This window comes from Bombus fervidus, chromosome 2 (assembly GCF_041682495.2).
Source record: "Bombus fervidus isolate BK054 chromosome 2, iyBomFerv1, whole genome shotgun sequence".
In the NCBI taxonomy this organism is placed as follows: Eukaryota; Metazoa; Arthropoda; class Insecta; order Hymenoptera; family Apidae; genus Bombus; species Bombus fervidus.
In genome coordinates, this window is record NC_091518.1 from 20,992,694 (window position 1) to 21,016,791 (window position 24,098).

The 24,098-nt window shown below is 34.7% G+C and overlaps 1 protein-coding gene across 1 annotated transcript in view; it reads left to right on the plus strand.

The window, feature by feature from the left end:
* Mical (Molecule interacting with CasL) overlaps nucleotides 1–24,098 on the plus strand; it is a 108,403-nt gene that overhangs the window by 1,309 nt on the left and 82,996 nt on the right. The gene's annotated exons all lie outside the window — the stretch shown is intronic.

The following is a 24,098-nucleotide window of genomic DNA, read 5'->3' on the forward strand; positions in this document are numbered from 1 at the left end:
GTTAGTAATACGAATTAAAGTGACGTAAAGTTAAAAATAATCATACGAATAGATTGTAGAAAATTATTCAGCAACAACTATACAGTGTGTTAATGTAACGTTAACACGTTTATATAGTTTTGAGTTAATGTAACGTAACTGTATAGTTGACGCAAGTTATATATGTACATTTATATATAAATAGTCATAATTAGTTTATGTTAACTATATATATATTTACTGTGTTATATCAACTTAAAATCATATATTCTATTCTACAATAACTTTATTATAGATATAGTTATACATGTATCATAGTGCTTATATGCATGTAGTATATTATTATATATATTTATCCACAAATATGGGCACGTAATAACACATAATGCTTTGATTAGATAATTTATAGTGATTTGTAATAGTTTAAAGGAAAGAAATAATCGTCAAATCCGATTCAATCTTACGTAACGATCTTTATTCGTAACTGGAAAAAGTGTCAACCACAGAATTCATTTATAATGAATTCATTTCTAAGCTAATAATTCGATTCAAATAATGCGATATTAAGGATTTTACATAAACGGCACGAAATATGCTTGATTTTCATGAAAATACAGTTAAGAGCGAAGCTGTATTTATTTTTGCATGTAATACAAAGTGCATTCACACGTCTTGCGCACAATGATCAAGACACTCGATCTATCGGTATTGACTGTCTTCGAAGGACAGCGACCAGAGTGAAAGAACTTCTGCTTAGCTAAACTAGCCTAACTGAACAAACCTTGGTTTTATCTTTCATCCCACAGCAACGTACTGTTTGCCGTATCTTGTAAAACAGCAATTGTACAATTGCAATTGTTTGCTAATATTTCCATATAGCGTTACCCAATTTTCCGTTTTCATTGTGGCTGACATTTTGAGATACTCTTTTTTTTTTTTATAAAAGTTTTTATTACATCGTATAGCGATAAATCATAACTTTTTTCTTTTCTTTCTTTATTTCAAACAGTTTCACTGTAACAGAGTAGTACAGAGGATTAGCTGTCGACCATATTATAATAATTTTTGGAACACGACAGGCAAACATATATTCTTCAGTAGGTAAATAGAAATATATTTCCTCGTATTTCTTAATGATACCTTAGATTTAAGCCTATTTTCTTTATTTTTAAAAGATTTTAGACATTTGTTAAGTCTAGCCTGCAGTTGTAGACTTAAAAAAAAAATCTGAATATCTATGATACTTATGAATGTACTCTGCTACGTTGTACAATCTTACAAATCTTTGATACGTTCACCAATAAAAATAAAAGGAAGAGAAATTCATAGATGAAATCTTATTTCGTTCCTCGATCCATACAGTTTATACAGCACAGAGTCACAAAAATGTCGTCTCTAACGTTCGATCAAGCAAATTGTCTCATTTCTTTCGGTCATCCTCCATCCAATGGAATATTAAAGATCCATCTTTCTAACGTTAAAAAGATATCACAAGTTTGTTCAAATGTTTGGCAACAAGTCGAAGCAAATGTTATTAATAATTATTATTATTTACTTCTCGTTCCAATTCTGACTCTATGCTCTTAAAATAGAATATTCTCCGTTGAAAATGACAACGTGAGTTCGTGCTCGCCATTCATATGTAGATGCGCTAGTTACACTAAATAGTAACTAGAAAATAGTTCTAGATACAATCGATAGATTTAATCGATAGGTTTAAGATGTTCCTTTGTTTTTATCCCTAGTCCATGTAAGAACGCGCGATAAAGGTTTGTCGGCTCAGAACGGTGTGATTTATTCAAAGAATAAAATAATAGCTATTGTGATCCTACCTCTGAATATAGAAATAACAACATTCTCGATATTCTTAACCCTTTTGGATTTTCAGTATTCTCTGTCGTTAAAAAATTCCCAGAGTTGGAGAAAAATACGAAAGAAGGATCGTTATTGGTACGCATGATATCTCGTTACGTTAAAAATCTTACATGGAAAATTGTTTTAAAGCATTAAAATTTATTTTGCTATTCGAAAGGAAAGATTAAAAAGATACAAAAGATATTATAGCCACAGCAGTTTCTCGGTATTCTTCCCGTTCTTTTCGTTTATCGAGACACAAAAACAAGATTGAAATATGAAAATTGGAAGAACGTGCGGGGTTAAAGCAGACCTTATAAGCCAGCATGTGCGCAGCCTATGAATTGGCATACGCTGCTTGTCGCGTTCGTGCGAACAATTTTTATATTTGTGTAACGTAGGTAGCTTACGCGGTATCGTGTGTGGGTCGCGCGTACCGCTTTGTCGTAGATAAAAAGCCTCTCTCTTCCTCTCTCTTTGTCCTTTTTCGCGTGGTCGACAAAATTCAAGCCTCGTCGTCCACGCGCGTAAATATCGTTTGGACTCGCTCCTCTTTAGGGAATAGACGAGGAACCTGCAGTTCCTATCGGATTAGAGTAATTCGACGAAACTTCCGTTACGATTCAGTAGAAATCAAATTTTTTTTTTTTTTTTATTTGGAAATAGTTTACAATCAATTCTCATTGAGAATTATACGTAAATTATTCTGGCGTGGTACTATAACGTGAATAGTAGAAAGCAGCAGGCTCGTCGTTCCTGTCTCTTCTTCTATCTCGATCCACGTGATTTCGTTTTGTCACGTTAAAAATTTTCTTTTACGATTCCTTTAATCCTTTGCACTTCAGTTTTACCAGACCCACTCGGCATTCTTTCATGTTCAAATCGATAAATGTCCTAGAAAAGGAGGATTGCATCCTGGAAATTGTTTCTAGATATACCATACACTTAAAAATTACAAAATACAACAATAGTGTGAATAAGACTGGTATTCAATACTAGAACCATCGATGGTTAAGACGAAGCTATTTCTACCAAAACCAGTGAAAGTTACTGGTCTTTGAAATATACGTAATAATAGAATATTTGTATATTTATTGATTTATTACTTTCTTACAGAAACAATTCCACGTTATGTAGTACATTTTTGGTATTGTTAATCCATCTGGGATTATGATCCCTAAACGAGGGTTGGCAAATTTATAAAATCGTAGAACCTGTGGTATTGCCAGTGTTAGCATCTAGCGATCGATCCGGAATTCTCCCGATAACTGATATCGTCATATCGAATGATACGCGGTAAAAATTGTAAAAACGTGTGGCAAGTTGTAGAAAACGAGGAAACTGGTTAATTGGAGTTCGATAAACAGATTGCAGGACCCTTTTACACTTTGAAAAATACCATCCATTTTGACTGGTGTTGGTATAAGTAGCCTTGATACAAAATTATTTTCAGTTCGAATGCATAAAAAACAAAATAAAAAAAGTAGGAATTTAAAAATAAAATTGTAAAATCAGTCAGTTTCACTGGTGTGGTAGTTCTAGTGTTAATCTTGTAATTGCAGCTTAGTTTTTAAGAATCAGTCATCTCACGTCATTATACCATATATTATTCCATTGTACATCCTCATAATGAAACATGTTACACGTTAATCCTAGTAACGAAAAATACGCCTAATACGAAACGAGGTAGCTGATTAATTGAGGTTCGATAAACGGATTACACTTTTACGCTTTAACAAGACCATTCATTTTGACTGCTATTGGTATAAGTAGCCTTGGTACAAAATTACTTTGAGCCTGAATACATAAACAAAATTAAATTCATTATATTATTCTTTTAGTTATCGTTGCGAAAGTCATCACATCATCGCGGAAAAATATATAACACGAAGTAGAAATTTAAAAATAAAATTGTAAAACCAGTTAATTTCACTGATGTGGTAGTTCTAATGTTAGGTGAATTTGTTTCTTCCTTTATTTATTTGAATTGTCTTATTTTTCTGTTAAAGTAAATTTCAAATAAAATTTTTAAAAGCATTTGGCAGCTTTGCTGGTAACGAAATTGAAATAAAATTCCAAGTGCAAAGGGTTAAATTCATACGGATAACACGTACTTGGTATCGGTACATCGCTTGTACATACATTTTGCGAATATGCTGTGTACGTTACACGTGGAAATTTCATTAACACCGTAGCGAGACACGATTATCGCGATTGTATCGGTAGAATGAAACGAAAGAAAATGTACGTAGAATTTGGAGAAGATATTTAGCGTATATTTGGTAAAGATCGTACGAGTATTTAAACAATCGATTGTTCGTCGTGTTAAATAAGCGTTTGTTAGCAGCTGTTTATCGATTAAGACGGTTATTCTTGATGCATTATGTTTGTATTAAATATTCACGACAAATACAATTTTTATATTTATATCTTTGTCTCGTAACTTTTATGTACTTGGAGTTATCTAGGTCGATATAATTAATTCAGCGAGCAAAAGAATTTATCTGTTTCACGTTCTTGCTTCTTTTATACGTTCCATCGCGTACAATAAAAGTTTCACGAATGGAAGAAATTTCCTCGGAAAGCACAAGTACCATAAATGTTTGAAGCGATGCTGTTACGTTTTAACCGCACGTCGGACTAACGTGTTCGGTTTAGTTCGGTAAAACGATCGAAATATCGGGTGATCTTTACCGGACGATCAAATTTCTAAGAATCATTGTACGATTATTTGGAACAATTTGAGAATCTATATCGATCGAATCTTATCGAAATTATCACAGAAAAGGCAGATAATTTCGCGATACTATGGTAGATACTTTGAAGATTTTTATTTATGGAAAAGTAAATATCGATTATAAGATGCTTATTAAAATTCTGTTTTTAGAAACCTGTTCTGTCAAGAGAAACATCAAAGTTAAAGGTTGAAGTTTATGGAAAATTTATCGTTTGGAATCTTTCACAAGTTTCTGAAATTCAATTTTATCGAAGGAATTAGAAACTTTGCCATTCTGCGGAACGAAACGAGCAAAGGGAAAACGATTTATTTCTCGCGTGAATTTCGTTTTTGAAAAATAACACGTGGGAATGGGAATGGGAATTAAGCGACGAAATTTTCGAGCTTTCTGATATCGGACTCAAGCACATGGAATCGTTTTATTCGAGTAAAAGTGAAAGTAATAATTACCGATTAAATGGTCGTGCTCGATGATCGCATACTTTTACCATGTAATGATTTCGGCCTGATCTTGTATCTTAATATACTCTGATCTTAATGATCGGCTAAAATCCATAAATATTCTTCGCGTTAAGTTTCACTTTTTAGAAAAAATATCCGATTGCTTAAGTCTTATCTTTTAATTAAATTTTAAAGATAGCTTTAACATTTCGTTATTGTTTAAATTTACATCTGTATCGATAAAGGAATTCCAATATCGAGCTAATGCTATAAAATAACAATAGAAAATTTCATGTACAACGAAATTTACATATTTCTTCCCAATATTCGAATTAACCTTTCCATTCAACCTTTAATTATTACTATGCAGTCCCAGTATCTCTCGGATATTACAAACAACATTTTCCTTAATTTTCCTCTGAGTTTACGTATGTCGATAAATAACACGAACGTCTCATTTTCACCGATTTTCAATTAGCCTTATAATTCTAACTTATTATCGAGCCGTCTAATTGTAACTCGCGTAGATTCAGAGAGAAATTTTGCAGCAGAGTATCTCAGAACCTTGGCAAATTATATGATATTATTCAATTATATTATTAATTACATTAATTAACGTACATACTTCCATTGCAATTTAGGGGAGTTAGGAATTTCAAGGAGACTCATTGACGATATTAGATACTCGTCTCTGAACATTCTGAAAATCTCGTCGTCCCTTTCGAAAATAAATATCTTCCCAATGTTGAAAAAGACAAAATCTACAAACTCGTTTTCTATTGGGTTTCTATAAACAGATTGCAGATTTCGCCATTAGGTGGTAATGACAAAATTCCCGAATGTCCCCGTCCCGAATGATTTTTTTTCTCTTCCGTTTTATGTTTTTCTCCTTTTATTAGTCTGCCTTTTGGATTCTTTCTCTTTTCCCTTTTTTTTCTACATTTTTAAATCTTTCCTTTCCATCTTGAATACGTTTGTGACACGATAAAAGACGACGTCGAGCGAGATGATAGATCGCATGGAAACGGGTATGAAAACGGCACGAGATAAAGACAAGTTACGTCTCTCGATTTTTTACAAGAGATAACTCTAGAATGCAATACACGATCGTTTATTATCGTACAAAAATTATTTGGTTTTAAAAAATACTATAACGATAGAAATTGTTGGTCCTTCATTGATAACAAGTAGCGTGAACATCGGAAAATCAAAAGTAGACTCGTTATATTCTTTTCGCTAGTATTTATTCACACGACTAATCATCCTCCACAGTGGATCAATTTTTCTTCTGAGTTGGCAATTAAGTGATTGCGGATTTTGTCATTAGATGGTAATGGACTATCAAAGGTGGACTATCAAATTAAATTACAAATTTCTCTAACAAGAATGAGAAGTCGCCATATAATTTAATTCTAATGATTCACATTTATTTATAAATTAAATTTTATTATTTATTTATAATAGGGTACCTAATTCTAGTTTATTAATCTATTTTATTATATTTATAAATATTAAATTTAATATATTTTTAAATTAAATTTCACCTAAAATTCATGAATTTAATCAAATTTGTAAAATAAATATCAATATAAATATTAATTAATCAAATTAATTTATTTTTATTACATTTTTTAAAAATTTAACAGTTTTATTAGATGGTAATGGACTATCAAATTAAATTACAAATTTCTCTAACAAGAATGAGAAGTCGCCATATAATTTAATTCTAATGATTCAACATTTATTTATAAATTAAATTTTATTATTTATTTATAATAGGGTACCTAATTCTAGTTTATTAATCTATCTTATTATATTTATAAATATTAAATTTAATATATTTTGAAATTAAATTTCACCTAAAATTCATGAATTTAATCAAATTTGTAAAATAAATATCAATATCAATACTAATTAATCAAACTAATTTATAAATTTAGTATAAACGCTATTGCTGGCACCAAATTTATTTTTATTACATTTTGTTTAAATTTAACAGTTTTATTAGGTGTTAATGGACTATCAAATTAAATTACAAATTTCTCTAACAAGAATGAAAAGCCGCCATATAATTTAATTCTAATGATTCAACATTTATTTATAAATTAAATTTTATTATTTATTTATAATAGGGTATCTAATTCTAGCTTATTAGTCTATCTTACTATATTTATAAATATTAAATTTAATATATTTTTAAATTAAATTTCACCTAAAATTCATGAATTTAATGAAATTTGTAAAATAAATATCAATATCAATACTAATTAATCAAACTAATTTATAAATTTAGTATAAACGCTATTGCTGGCACCAAATTTATTTTTATTACATTTTGTTTAAATTTAACAGTTTTATTAGATGGTAATGGACTATCAAATTAAATTACAAATTTTTCTAATAAGAATGAAAAGCCACCATATAATTTAATTCTAATGATTCAACATTTATTTATAAATTAAATTTTATTATTTATTTATAATAGGGTACATAATTCTAGCTTATTAATCTATCTTATTATATTTGTTAATTAAATTTCACCTAAAATTCATAAATTTAATTAGATTTACCAAATAAATATCAATATAAATACTAATTAATCAAATCAATTTATAAATTTAGTATAACCGCTATTGCTGGCACCAAATTTATCCTTATTACATTTTTTTTCTAAATTTAATTTTTTCATTAGGTGGTAATGGCAAAATCCACGATCACTTAGTTGCCAACCCAGAAGAAATAAATCGGAAATAAATCGGAAGAAATTGCGAAGACGCGAGTAATAAATTATTATGACGATGCTCGTAACGCGAGTGGTTATTTTCCAGCAGGACAACTCATTCTATCGCTACTTGGACGCTATAGTTCAACAGCAAACGATACGTAGAAAAGTTTCATTAAACTATCGGTGACGCGATCTGAATATCGAATTGTTCATTTTCTATCGGTGATTCGTTCGCGACGACTAGACTCGTTGAAAATATCCTTCGCGAACATCAAAGAAATTTCATCTCCTGTCCAATCGAAAATGCGCTTTCCTCCAGGAACGATGAGCGTGTTCGAGAAGAAAATAATAAAACGAGTAAGTTCTCTCGCGGACAATGATAAAAATCCAGAATGGTCGAATAATTTATTTTCATTTCGTATACTCTTTCGCGAGCCCCTGTGTGCACGATGCGACTCCATTTGTTGCAACAATATTTTACCTAATTAAATTATAAAGAGAATTAAAATTCTGCCGATCGCATTCGCTTGATCGAACATCAATTTCGTAAAAAATCGTTTCGATAAGAAATTAAAGGTAGCGAAGAAGATGCAGTGAAAAAGTTGCATAAAAGTTCGGATAATCGGAGTTCTAATAACCGAAATTCGCATAATTTCAGCTTAGTTTGTCGTTTATGATTCTCTGCTTATGATCTTTCACTTTAATAATGAAAATTCCCGATCGCGTAAAGTGGATTTAATCGACGGAAGATTATTTTCGAGTCGTTGGAAATACTCTGCTCTTATCGATTTTACAGGAAAATTTAAACAACGTCGTATCATCCTATTTATTCGTCGACTTGACAAAGACCCAGAGAAAGGACTTTTGGCTTGTAATATATTTTTTACTCTCGCCCGTTCCTATATTTCATTTAATTAATAAAACGATATAGAAACAAAAGACGTGAGAGAAGAATTAAACTTGGAAATATGGTCTCGAATTTGTTTCGCTTTTAACGAGCTAAATTTTCACCCCTGGCAATAATTAAGAGTTAATAATTCGTTGAAGAAGAATCTTAGGTTGTCCGTAAAGTTCCTTTCCTTTTATGAAGAAATAATAGACGCACAAGGTTTTTCGTTTTATATTACTTCGTCGAATTACGTACGATCCATTTTCTTCCGTTGAGATAAACACCTTGATTCATTCACAGACTTGGTTTCACGTTTGTACGAAGGTGCACTGTTGGAAAAAACACCTTAGCAAAAGAAAGACACTCTCCAGGCAACCGAATAAAAGAACGTATAGCGAACAATCGAGTCGAACGTCGGATCTAATCGACGACTCGTTTAATCCGACGATAAGAGGAATTTCATTGCGGTGTATAGAGTTTAGATAGATGGAGATCCAACAAACGTAAAATGTTCGTCCCATGACAAATGCTATCGTACGTCGTGTGCCGCTTCGACTGGATCGTAACCCGAAGAAAACGACGGAGGAAAAGTAGGAAAAAGAAAGACGAGTTGCCGAGCGAGTGAATTGAAACGATTATTTGTCGTATGGAAATGAAATATCCTGGTTGTAAACGGCGGCAAATTGCCATTTCTGACACGAAGAAAGCGTCGATCGAACTAGAAGCAATCGTAGGTGCAATTACAGCTGAATCGAGCATTAAGTCGAACAAACCGTGAAACGTATTTACGATGCTTCGCCTCGCAGCTGTGCCATCGCCGTTCGCTTCTTCTATGCCATTTTGAAAAATAAACGCGAGAAAACGCGTACACGCTACCTGCCTGTGGAAAGTCGCGGCTTAAGCAACGTTAGGGCAAGTTACTATGACTGAAAATGAAAAAAAAAAAAAAAAAAAAAAGAAGTGGAAAAAATGATAACCGCGTTACGGACTTCATTTTCGAGAAAGTCGCGTTTCTCAAGATTCAAAATACGCGTGAATTTGTTTTCATTTCTCGATGAGCAGAAGCGAAATTATTCCGTCTGTACGAAATAACGTGGAGAAGGTAAAAAAGAAAGTTTTCGATCCGACAACGCGTTGTTCTTCGCACGAGATTTACACGTTTTGTTTACGATTTATGCTAATTAATGAAATCATTACGATAAAGGTTGTTAATCGTAGAATCTCTCATGTTACAGCGTTTTCTATTTATTTATGTCGTTTAAGATTTATTGTTATTTCTTAGTATCGCTTACTGATCGAAATTTAAAGGCGTATTGATAGTTTACAGAGACTCGATGAACGATAGATGTTCCAATACGAATAATTTTAGATTCAACGAATCGTTTGAAAACGTTGAAAATATTAAAACTGTTAGAAATAAAATCGAGTTTGCATGTTTGTATTTTTGCGTCTTTCCTCGCGTAATTTTCCAATGTATGCAAGTCGCGGAATATTCGATCGTAAATTCGCCCCGTATATAACGAGATTGGGAAAAAAGTTGACCAATTCCTCAACGTGTCGAGCACCGCGGGATTCCAAGGTTTTTTGCTTCGTATACAACAGTAATCATAATTTTTACGAGGCAAAAGCGAAACGACAAATGGTAAATGGTAAAACCGATGGACTGCTCGAGGCTGCAGCGTTGCACGGCTCCTGTTCCGGTACAGGAAACGAACGGTGCTACGATAAATCGCGTATTGTTATTCGGAAAAATGTGATTGAAAGATGTCGCGGCAGGTAGAAAAACGATCGTCAATGCCTTGGATGTTCTTTGAAAAGGCGAGGGATTCTTCGAGAAGATTCAAGGGTGAAGAGGAAAAATTGCCCAATGTAGGACGAAGGAAACGTGCTTATTTACGTTGTTATATAGCGTGTACCGGTACACAACGTGTCTTGGAAATTGCGTTATAAACGAGGAGATTCTGCGTCTCGAAATAAGACAAAACTGAAGAGTAACAAGATTGCATCAGAGACTTCGTCTTTGAGAAAATCGAGAATTTGGAAGCTTGTCAAATATACTTAGCGAATTTCCTTAATTCCCTTCGAATTTAATTAATTCAGAGAATAAATAATTAGCAAGATGCTATTCTATATGTGAAAATAGTCGGCAAAGGTAAGGTAAAGGAGATTGTACGTCTAAAAATGAGGCGAAACCGAAGAATAGCAAAGTGGAGAGCTTCGTTTTCGAGAAAATTGAGAATTTGGAAGCTTGTAAAATATTCTATTGCAAATTTCCTTAATTCCCTTCGAATTTAATTAATTCAAAGAATAGATAATTAGCAAGATGCTATTCTATATGTGAAAATAGTCGGCAAAGGTAAGGCAAAGGAGATTGTACGTCTAAAAATGAGGCGAAGCCGAAGAATAGCAAAGTGGAGAGCTTCGTTTTCGAGAAAATCGAGAATTTGGAAGCTTGTAAAATATTCTATTGCAAATTTCCTTAATTCCCTTCGAATTTAATTAATTCAAAGAATAGATAATTAGCAAGATGCTATTCTATATGTGAAAATAGTCGGCAAAGGTAAGGCAAAGGAGATTGTACGTCTAAAAATGAGGCGAAACCGAAGAATAGCAAAGTGGAGAGCTTCGTTTTCGAGAAAATCGAGTTGGCGAAGACCTTGGTGAAACATGCTTATATTTTTATACTTGGTAATTCTATATAGAATATGATTCGAAGAAATTTGAGAAGTACTTCGATTTGGAGAATGTTCCAGCTAAAATTTCTATTTCAAAGTTTCTCACAAAGATCCCAAGGATTGTACGAAGGTCTATAGAAAGTCTTTGATTTTAATTGCAGCAAAAAGAAAAAGATCCAAGTACGGTAACATAGAAATCCAAGCTACCGGAAGAAACGATGCCCGCGTTATTTCAATAAAATGCAACAGCATTAAATTAGACTGAAAGTTTGCTCGAATAAGGCGAAACTCGAGCCGTCAAGAGCTTCGTCTTCGAGAAAATCCAGTTCGAAGATTTTGGTGAAGCATGCTTATATTTTTATACCTGGTCGTATTCTATATAGAATTGAATTCCAAAAGTATGTCTGGCCAATACTGCTACAGCCGAAGAAATTCGACGTACAATAACATAGAAATCCAAGCTACGATGCGAAGAAACGATGCACGCGTTATTTCAATAAAATGCAACAGCGTTAAACTCGACTGAAAGTTCGCTCGAAACATTGCGAGTAACGCGACGATAAATTTCTTCCCACTTCACGATCGCGATACAAATTTATTCCTCTTCGAAATCTCTTGCGAATAGATTATCAACGAAACTATAAATATCTTGCAGCGAAGCACGCTAAAATTCCTCCGTTCCGTGTATCCAAAATATTGACGATCTTTTTTAAAGAAACGATATTTAAGCAGCTCGAAACACGCGAGTCTCTCCCCTCGGATAATACCCGGTTTCCAAGCAGTTGCGAAAAATTCTCTTTTCATCTGGAGGCTCTCGAGAACGTGGACGAAGAAGCTGAAACGAAGTTCTCTGCGAAAGTTCAAAGTTTCAACTTCAATTCCTGTCCTCGGCCGACCTGATCTCTCAATGGGGATCCCTTCGAAATCGATTCCAGAGATTGGAATTCGCATTCGAGTGGCTTCCTCCTCTATTCTTGGCGCTGCCTCGTCGAAACATAACATTTCAATGTTTCGCTGTACATAGTTGAAGCTGGCTGCGCTGCGTTTCGGCCGAGGGATTTATGAGTTTATCGATCCGTACGAGAATCAACGACGTGGCACAGTACTACGTCCGTGGTACTTGCGTATCACACGCTTCTAGAGAAGGGACATCGCTCGTTTCGCTTGGATCGTTTGTTTCTGTAAAATGCCAGCGTACAGATTCTATTTGGTTGTTCAGAAAGTTCCACTCGTTTTATAAGGAAATAATTAACAAATTAAATAATTATTAAATTATAAATAATTTCTTCTTTTGTGTTATTTCATTGAACCGTGTACGATCCATTTTGTTCTATTTACTATTGGCCTGGCAATTAAGTGATCGTGCATTTTGTCATTAGGTGGTAATGACAAAAATGATAGATGCACAATGTATCGTGTTGTACTAACTAACTTAGTTGCCAACGCAATACATTGTGCATTTCCCTATAACAAATACAAGAAATGTTTAGTGTGTATTAGTGTATTAGTGTGTAGTAGTGTGTATTAAGTGTTCCCAAAAGTTTCTTATATTTTTTATAGGGAAATGATAGATGCACAATGTATTGTGTTGGCAACTAAGTGATTACGGACTTTGTCATTAGATGGTAATGACAATATCAATCCCCAAAACAAAAATGTTTTAAAAAACACACGTACAACTAGTAGTGTGTATTAAGTGTTCCCAAAAGTTTCTTATATTTTTTATAGGGAAATGATAGATGCACAATGTATTGTGTTGGCAACTGATTGCGGACTTTGTCATTAGATGGTAATGACAATATCATTCTCCAAAACAAAAATGTTTTAAAATACACACGTACAACGAGTAGTGTGTATTAAGTGTTCCTAAAAGTTTCTTACATTTTTTATAGGGAAATGATAGATGCACAATGTATTGTGTTTGTGGATGGACTTTGTCATTAAGTAATTAGGTAATGACAAAATCCGCAATCATTTAGTTGCCAACCCAATAGTAAAAAGAACGAAATGAATCGTGCACAGTTCAACGAAATAATACAAAAGAAGAAATGTTGCGCGTCTATTATTTCCTTCTAAAATGAGAGGAATCTTTTGAACAAGCAAATAAACGCAACAATAGATACAAGTGATGTGTATTAGGTGGTCCCAAAAGTTTCTTGTATTTGTTATAGGGAAATGCACAATGTATTGTGTTGGCAACTAAGTTAGTTAGTACAACACAATACATTGTGCATCTATCATTTTCCTATAAAAAATGTAAGGAACTTTTGGGACCACTTAATACACACTACTCGTTGTACGTGTGTTTTTTAAAACATATTCGTTTTGGGGACTGATATACTTTGAAGTTTAATAATCTTCGTGCTAACTATTTTTCACCATTGCTCTTATCAATTAATCGTAATTGGTTTTTAGGTCTTGTTAGATATAAATCCATTTTATAAAATTACTCTGTCTTTTTATATCTCTTAATTTACGAATGCAATATGCTCGTAATAAGAACTTAGGAACGAAGATTTACGTGGAATAAAATTACCACTCGTATAATTTCTTTGAAAAATGCAATACGGTGTTGTAGTAAAATAATTGCGTGAGTGGCAAAGTGAAGATCTTACGGTCGTCTTCCTTTCGTCGAGATTCTTTTTACTACCTTTTTCTTTTTTTTTTCTTCTTCTGAATTTAACTCTCCGACTTGCGCGAGGCACAAGTGCGCTTCGCGAGAAAAGTATACGGTACACCATGGTTGATACGTTATCGTGATGTGTTTTCAAAGAACGAAACTCAATCTCGACGCGTTCTGCATGGTTCGCCGTAGAGACGGTCGTTTTATTCTTGGATAAAGTCGCTTGCGAGAACGTCGTCTCTCTGGAAGCGAGGAAGCTGACTTTTTCTTGGCCCATCTCGGAACGTGATGAGAATAAAAATTTGCTTTCAAGAGGAACGAGCAGAATGCATCGTGGTTTTTAATGACTTTCCTCGGTGTTTTAAGCAAGTATTAAGCTCTATAAGTACACTGTACGGCAAACATATCATTCTCGAATAAAAAATTATGAAAATTATGCGTGTAATTTAGGTTTTTATCGCTTAAACAGGTAGCGCCAAGTAAACCAAATTTTGCTTTTAACGAATAGAACGAGGAGATAGGAAAACGCATATTGTAGTTTCTTCGCCGTGTGTTTTATTTATTTATTTCGCAATTATCTGAAAAAATTGCTCGTGATATTTATTTATCAATTTTCGATAGAATAACGAAATTAGTAAAATATTTAGTATTTTAGCCGTACGATTAAATGCTATTTAATTTATTCTTATTCCTTGCGAGCTTCGTTTCGCTCGATTTCGAAACTACATTTTATACGAACCTTTAAAAACCACGTATTGTTATAAATAAAACAAACTTGTCCCACGTTCAACACAGTGTCCCATACTCTGACAAACGAACATTTCACCCTCGAAATATTCTTCTCGTAGAACAAAACACATCTTCCTCCGTTAATATTAAGATGTCCGGAAAGTGTCTTTCTCTTACAGACACGTCTTTTACAACGATGCATCTTTATACAAACACGAAACCTAATCTGTCGAACGTTGCGATCTTTATTTTGATAGAACAAAATGGATCATACGTAATTCGATAAAATAATATGAAACGGAAAATGTTGTGCATCCATTATTTCCTTACAAAACGAAAGAAACTTTTCGGACGACCTAATATCTCTTCCGTGAAATATTAACACGTAATTAACACTAGAACTACCGATAGTTAACACAAAGCTATTTCTATCAAAACCAGTGAAAGTTACTGGTCTTTGAAAAATACGTAATAATAGAATATTTGTATATTTATTGATTTATTACTTTCTTACAGAAACAATTCCACGTTATGCAGTACATTTTTGGTATCGTTAATCCATCTGGGATTATAATCCCTAAACGAGGGTTGGCAAATTTATAAAATCGTAGAACCTGTGGTATTGCCAGTGTTAGCATCTAGCGATCGATCCGGAATTCTCCCGATAACTGATATCATCATATCGAATGATACGCGGTAAAAATTGTAAAAACGTGTGGCAAGTTGTAGAAAACGAGGAAACTGGTTAATTGGAGTTCGATAAACAGATTGCAGGACCCTTTTACACTTTGAAAAATACCATCCATTTTGACTGGTGTTGGTATAAGTAGCCTTGATACAAAATTATTTTCAGTTCGAATGCATAAAAAACAAAATAAAAAAAGTAGGAATTTAAAAATAAAATTGTAAAACCAGTCAGTTTCACTGGTGTGGTAGTTCTAGTGTTAATCTTGTAATTGCAGCTTAGCTTTTAAGAATCGGCCATCTCACGTCAGTATACCATATATTATTCCATTGTACATCCTCATAATAAAACATCCTACACGTTAATCCTAGTAACGAAAAATACGCCTAATACGAAACGAGGAAGTTGATTAATTGGGGTTCGATAAACGGATTACACTTTTACGCTTTAACAAGACCATTCATTTTGACTGCTATTGGTATAAGTAGCCTTGGTACAAATTACTTTGAGCCTGAATACATAAACAAAATTAAATTCATTATATTATTCTTTTAGTTATCGTTGCGAAAGTCATTACATCATTGCGGAAAAATATATAACACGAAGTAGGAATTTAAAAATAAAATTGTAAAACCAGTTAATTTCACTGGTGTGGTAGTTCTAGTGTTAAGGTTCACACGTGTTTCACTCACGCTGCAGTACCTACATTTACCGATAGTATCCCAGCAAGGGTTTCGGTGTTTACAAACGCATTGTCTTGGCTGATTGTCAGCGCGTAGGAGGTAACCCTCTCGCATGGGATACGCCGGAAAATTGATACGACGATAGTTGATTAAACTACGTGTTGATTAAACGCGTAATTTTAGCCTCAGTCGACCAACGATACCGTAAGAAGAACGCATTTGGACTTTGGAAAACTCGCTTAATGCTATCGGTGTCAGGATACCGTACAAGTACTGAGATATAATCAATCGTTGTTAGCGTGCTATATCCTAAATGACGTAACAATTTATCAAATATTCGCCAAAATAAATTGTAAAGTATCCAGGAAACAATAGAAAAGATTGGAACGTTGTTCGATGAAAAGCTACTTTTCGTGAAACTGTTTCATCAAAAACAAATAAAAAAGAGAAAAGGAAAATTTATAGAGAAATACGTAAACTTTCTTTGAAATTCCAGAATGAAAGATTGAAAATTCTTGGTACTCACAGCTACGTAACAGCAGCGAATGTCGAGTAAGTTTGTTCCAAAAGTTTCTTCCCTTTTGTAAGGAAATAGTAGATGCTCAACATTTTTTGTTTTACGTTATTTTATTGAATTACCATAATTGTGATCCATTTGGTTCTGTCATTACAAAATTACCGCGTGATTTTTCCAAATTTCAAATGTGTTTTTCTCATAATTGGCTGGCCATCTGCAGTTAACATGTTTGTCAAGTTTCCTGCGAGTTCCAAATCCGACCGGCGGTACGCAGAACGTAAATAGAGCGACAAGCGGGGATTCGTTGTCTATCGCCTTCGATTCATTGTAAAAAAAAGATTATTTAGTTCTGAAACGGAGAAAGCGATGAGCTTTCCAGCTAGAGTATTCCGAGGGATCTCATTGCAGATATCTCAGATCTTTCATTTAGTCGAGGAGCATACTTGTGAGACGTATGTCAGTGATTTTTCATCCTCAAAATGTTCGGTAAACAGCGTGAAAATATATTTGAAAGCGAGGAAAGTAGCGATGACGAAGTCTACGACTATCGTTCGAAGCGCCTAAAATCACCCCAAATGTGTTTGGAATGTTTTAACAAATATCATGCGATATAGCATAATGTAATATAAATTAATAAAAAGTATGGTATAACATGTTTTTAATATTTTTATGTTATATATCCTACATATAATGTCCTATATTTAATTAACTCGAACAAGAAGAGCGTCACCCATACTGTGGTGTAATGTGTTAAAATTACGATTAGGTTTACGAAGCACGGAAAAGCCAATTGCCGAGCTAAATTTCATCGAAATCAGCGAGTGTCATACTCGATGCATCCCTTGTTAGCTGGTCACAGATCATTATACGTCTCGGTATGATCTAGGGCGAGACGAAAATTGCGAGAAAGTAAAGACAAAGAGACATTTTCATTGGAAACTAGAACGACGATAATGGAAGCCACGATCCAATTGTTGCATCGAATTTGTCCCTGGTATGCGCAGTGAGGACGATCGCGAGTTTCTATACTATAGCTGGTCGAATTTCTTGCAAGCTTTTTACGCTTTCTACACCGTGGAAAGAAAAAGATGGTTCGGTGGTTCGGTCGATATTCGCCAGCTGAAATCGAAATACTTCTAATTATGGGTATACACGATAGAAAGTGGTGGAATCGGTGAAAACGAAAGTCTAAAAGGTTCTGGTGCACGTGCACGAGCGTGATAACCCGCTTCTGTGAAATTAAAAAGAAGAAACTCATTGAAGAGCAGACGATCTCGTTCCACCCTCTAATATTCGGTATCGTTAGAAAGTAAAACGACGTGGCCGCTTCTTTTTATATTGTAAAGTAATATTAGAAAGTTGGGTGAAAGAATAGAGTTTCGTTTCGTAAGGTGAGCAATTTCGTAGAAGTTTGCGCTTTTTAATATCCCAGCGTGATTATCGACGTTCAGCTACTTTTCCAAAATTAATTATCGCTCGGAATTAACCAGCTCGAATTTTACTCGCGAAAGGTATCTCTCGAAGAGAGAATCTGATATTCGAATTTGATCTCGGAATCGATGTTTCTCATCGGTGAGCGCAATTTTGCATCTCGTTGATAAACGAGTTTCACTTGTTCGTCCATCGTAAAGAACGCAGTTAAATTATAATAACAAGTGGAAGGTGCGCGTAATATGCACGAACGAAGATGACGATGTTCGTGATTTAGACGCGGCTTGTAAATGTTTTACGTACATACGCGTCCAAATTGGAAGGAAAAATATCTTTCGTAAAAAGAAATGGAAACTTATAGCTTGCTGTGACTGTAATTCTTCCAACATCAATGATAATCGTTTATCGCGGTAACGACGTCTTTTCTTAATTCTTTATTTATATTTAACGAGTTGCTAACAGAGATACGCTCTGAAAATGTTTGAAACATTCAGTTTTAAGTTCTATGTTAATTAAACATTTCTCTCTCATTTCCTCTGTAAATGCTTTAGAGTTTTAAATCCACGTTTTCCAATATCTTGCATGGTCAAGTATTAGTTCGAGGTTTCGAGCAAGCTGATTTAACGTTAAAAAGGCGTTTAAACATATAGGAAATGAAGAAGTCTGAATTATCTATCCTCGAAGCAAGCGATAAGAAAAATTGAATACGATGTACTGAGATAAGAGACACAGGTAAGAGAATAGCAAGTTTGAGCGGTAGGGAGTTACGCATGAGTAGCCTTGGAACACACAATTGCTTTCAACCAGACTGTAGCATTAAACTATCTCTTGTTACGATTCTCTTCACAAGTAAAACAAATGAAACAGGAATTCATGTAAAATTGCAGGATATTACAGGCAAATTATAGGTATTTGTCGCGTTACTTTCTCGATAATGGTAATTCTTAAGTAGATAATTTCTTAATCGTACAAGGAAATTGAAAATTTAGAATCAGCTGGTAGCTGAAGTACAATTCAAGTCACAGTTTCAGCAAATGTAAAACGAAGTAAAATAACATCGAGTTATTAATAAATATTTATATTATTTCATTTATTTTTACTTAGTCCCTGCCTTTCGGCTTTGGACGAGTTTTCGGTTCTACATCTCGTTTACGTATCACGCTTTTTATATTTTTTCAGTCTTATGGCGTTATCATCTTATTGCCTCCTTCCTTATATCTATCTAAACTCTTTTCCTTGTCTATCTCTCTTTTCTTATGTATCTACCTCCCCTCTTGTCCACTCTGCTATATCGCACTTCGTTATATATTTTCTCTGTAAAACTATGGCAACCTTTGGGCTTTTGTCTCCTTGCTGTGCCTCCTGATCGTCGTTCCTCCCCGTCTTGTATCGCCCTTCTCTTCTCTATTATTGTTTTCGATTCCATTAGTCCTTCTCCAGTCTTGTTTAGTATTTTTCTGCGTCCTTTGGTCCTCCCGTTATTTCGCATTCTTCAATTACGTGTCTCAGGTCCTCTTCTTTCCTTTTACATAGCCTGCATCCTTTTTCTCCCTCTTCTTTCCGGTATTCCCTTGCTTTCGTCTCGTTTCCACATCTGAATCTTGCTAATATTTTTCTGCCCTTCCACAAATATTTATATTAATTCAAGTTATTAATTATACATGCAATGGACAAATATTATACGTTAATTTGAAACAATTGCGATAGAGTATTAACTTCAGAGATTGTACGATACATAGAAAATGTAGAAAATATTCCGAAACGTTTGAAAAACACGAGTGGTACTCGTATGATCGTCTTAACTTTGCGCGTATCTTGAGAAACCATGTTCGATTTAAATAGAAGAAATTAAGAGGATACAAGAGATTAAAAGGATAAGTTACCAATCCGCATTTTGCTTACCTCGAGCTACACGCGACACTCTACTTTGCTCAGTTTTATCCCCTTCAAATATTATAATTCTTCTTTTATATCGTACGTGAACGTAGATAGATCATTGCTTACGATAAATACGATTTATTTCAACATTATCGATTTCAATTAATTACGACAAATAGAAACACAGATTATAATAAATTCTTCTCACAAATATATCTGTATTTATATCTCAAACAGCATTACCTATTAGCTGAGATTAACAATTTGTTAGATTGCAAAGGATCGAAGCGTATGTATCGGATTGTCCGAAAAGTTTCCTTCGTTTTGTAAGGAAATAATAGACACAATGTTTTTTGTTTTATATTAGTTTATCGAATTATGCAGGAACGTAATAATAGAAACATAACGAAATGGATCATACCTAATTCGATAAAATAATATAAAAGAGAAATTGTTGTTCTTCGTCTATTATCAGCTTATGAAACGAAAGAAACTTTTCGGACAAGCTAATATATCGATATTCCATGCAGCTTTTGCAAGCATCCTACCGAGTACGAATTAAACGAAACTAATTGCGAAACGCTTCTTGAACCATAAAACGTTCACAGCGGAAATAAAAAGAAACAACCGTAGAATTTATGCAGCAAAAAATCCCATCAACCAGAGGACTACATATGTCTCTCTTGAAACGTCGAGTCATTAGGAAGCGAACACGATCCGCTCATTTCCCCGTTGATTTTTCGTCGTAAAATACCGTTTGATGTGCTTTGAACTGCTAAACCTGGTTTCGAGCTCCGGTTTCGCGAGGTTCACGAAATTTCTGGCCGGATGCTCGCTGGCGCGGAAAGCTCGCGCGGCGCGCATAAATTTATTGCATCGAATTGCAAGGAGGAAGGTTTCGCGTACCACGGAATTATGCGGCATGACCCTAATTATTTTTTTCCACGCCTGTAGCTTAGGCTAGTTACCTCTCTGTATGTGTGTACACGCGAGACCGGTTACGAGGCCGATGCTGTTCTCGCGATCATCGCGATAATAATTACAACGATGACGGGCAACGATGCTTGTACGCATTCCGCCTACTCGCCGGAAAAACCAACGCGAAAACCTTTGCGCGCGTATAAAACGTAGATTCGAGCTGTCGTCGACGCGTCGTATTTGTTCGTCGTTAACTGATAGAATTTCTATCGCATGCCAAGTCCAAGTTGTTTTAACATTTTGACTGCCACGGTGGTCATTGGTGCTCGGAGCGCTTCAACTTCTTACAATTGTAAAAATTGTACGAAAATGGACAGTTAGGGGATTTTGAATGTAACCGATAAATAGAAGATACTTTGAAATAAAAGGTGCCCCATTGAATAATTAAACATTTTTATTAGAACATCGATAGAAAGAAAATGAGGACAAATCTCGCGTCCTGAGCGAGCGATAAATTGTATTGGGGGAAGAAAACGGACGATTTGGAGGGTAAATTCGTAAGATCGTACGCTTGGTGCAGCGTGCAAAGGGGCGAGAAGGGACTAAAGAAACGTTAATCAACGTTTATTACATTAGACATTAACGATTACTGCATCGAAGACTATGTAACGTGTTAAACGAATGCTACTACTTTGTTTGCAAATATCGTTTTACCTGGAGCTAGAAGATTTTATAGATGATACAAGAAAGAAAAAACACGTTTCAATTTTCTTTCGTGTATCCGATGTGTTTCGTGTTAAGAAAAATAATAGTAATAATAATAAAAATATTAACTGCACCTTGGACTTGGATTGGTCTCTCGTGATGAACGATAACTGGAAAAGTTTTAAGCAAAAATAGAAATTTTTGTGCGCTTGAAAGTCACGCGCACCTATTCTTTATCAGTTCACCCGTATCGGAGCTTATCGCGTGAAATATCTTATCGAGGAAATTCTAATTTTACTAATTCTTATCGAGAATCTTCTAACTAATTTGTAAAATCGAGCGTACTGAAACGAGATTTCGTGTTCGCGTCCAAAATTTGCTCCGATGCTGCAAAGATTTATCTCCTTTTAAATCTGTTCTCCTAAGTAAAAGTACTAGAAATTTTAGATGAAAACATATACCCTGACATTTTCACAAACACTGGAAAAATCACGTAAGAAGTCGGTGATGAAGTGGTTAGATCGAAAACGTTGTTTGGCCAAAGGTTCGATATTGGGATAGCTTTTAATAACAGTGATCTATAGCATTCGATGAAAGGGTACGCTTTCATTAAGTGGTCAGAGATGTACTTTGCTTCAACGTTGAAACGGAGAGAGAGAAAGAGAGCATAGGGATGAAGTTAGAACACGGTTGTTAGTTTTCTGTAATTGGCTATTGGGATGGAAGTTTTCGACCTGGTTTTCAACATCTACGTCGGGTGTTCCGGTTCTATTAACTGAAAGGAAACTTTCGAAATGCAATATGTAGTTCTCGAAACTATCGCCTAAAAATACCAATTCCGTGGAATTACGTAGAGACAAATACACGTACGACAGGACTAAATTCTTTTCTATATTTTCGCAATTAAAATGATTCTAAAATACGCACACATACGTATACAGGACGTGGCCGAATAACACGTACAAGGGAAACAAGAACGAAATAAGCATTACAATCTTTTGATTTAAGGTTTAGGTTTCGAGAAAATCGTGTTTGAAAATTTATCGAGTTAAAATTTACTCGAATATGGCTAGTTGCCGAACGAACGATAAAAAGAATCAAAATAAAAAAAATTACATTGGTACTGTTGAAGTGGTCACCGTTTCTAAGAAAACTCCGCGTCTGATCTTTTAGTTTTCTCAAGCCATCGACAGCGTATAGACAAAAGACTGGGTCAAAGGCAAACCATAAACAGTAGATAGGCGACGTTGGCTTCAAGGCTTTCAGTCATAGGGTAACACTGCTAGCGTGCGGATCTGGATCAGCTCATATTATATTCTGTACAAAGACATTACACCTTAGACCTGAGCACTAGATTCAAATAGAATCAAACATACTATAAACACTTGTTAATCATCTCATAGTACCACGTCAGATAAATTTACTTAAAATTCTCTAACGAGAATTGATTGTAAAAAAAAAAAATTTTATATTCTGAACTTTGTATTTACACTTTAATTTTAAAATATACATTTTCTACCTTACAATTTATCCACGCGTTTCTTTGTATTCGCATACATCTAATAACCTCAACATGTACTTCGAAGACTGTATTTACATCCCAAAAGGGTCTTGTCATACGTGTAATTAACAGCTATCCTAAAAGAAATTCATCAGAATCGCTTGGCTTTGTCGCTAGACAAGTTCCAAAAGAGCAGAGTCTCGTTAATCATTCTGAAAAATCTGACGGCAAAAGTAGATCACCGATGATGATCGTGACTGTCAAAGAGTTTAACAATGGTAAGAATCTTCGACGAATGTAAAAATAGATCACGTTAAGTTGGCTCGTGCAATCTGGTTCGCGATTCGCACGCGAACGATTCACCACGGCACGTGACGCGTGTGTCGCATAAGAGACAAACGTACGGCGATCAAAGCTCGCGATAGAACGGTGGACGGGCCCTTATTGAACGATCGTTCCATTTTCGTATCGTCATTGAAACGTGACCGGCAGTCCCGATCGCGGATAATCGATATTCGTCTGCGTGGTTGACTCACAGGACGATAACGTTCCACCGCAAGTAGGTATAACGATCATGCGCCACAGGGATCACGAGTTTCCTCGGTGTACTTGCATGCTGAAACCGAAACGTCGTCGTTCCAAGACGAAATCGACGCAAACTTCTTCCATCACCAGTCGCGCTCCTTTCGTTTTCTTCTTTTTTATTCTTTTCGAAACGAGACTCGACGCAGTCGCCAACTTTTCCTAGCTAGTTGCCGGAATTACACAGAAGGAAGCTCCGTTTCCGTTTAAACTCTCGTTTGCTTTCTCGTCTAGTTAGTTTGTTTCCTGGCCGTCGCGCGATTTTAACGTTTGTTTGATTCTCGTTGTCGGTGGAATGATTTCAGTTCACGCGACGCGATGGAAAAGTTCAGCGATACGAGGCGAACATAAGTTCTAAGTCGCTGCGCTTCTCCATTGGACAATTTTAATCGCAGCTCAATTATGCCAATTGTTTCTGGAATATCGTGGTTCTTATTGTTCTCAGGAGCTGTTATTTCTGAGGTTTAACGAAACACCGTGAGAATAATTTCTCAGCCCTCTTACACAATTCAGTTAATATTATTAGTGAAATCTTACAAGTCGCAA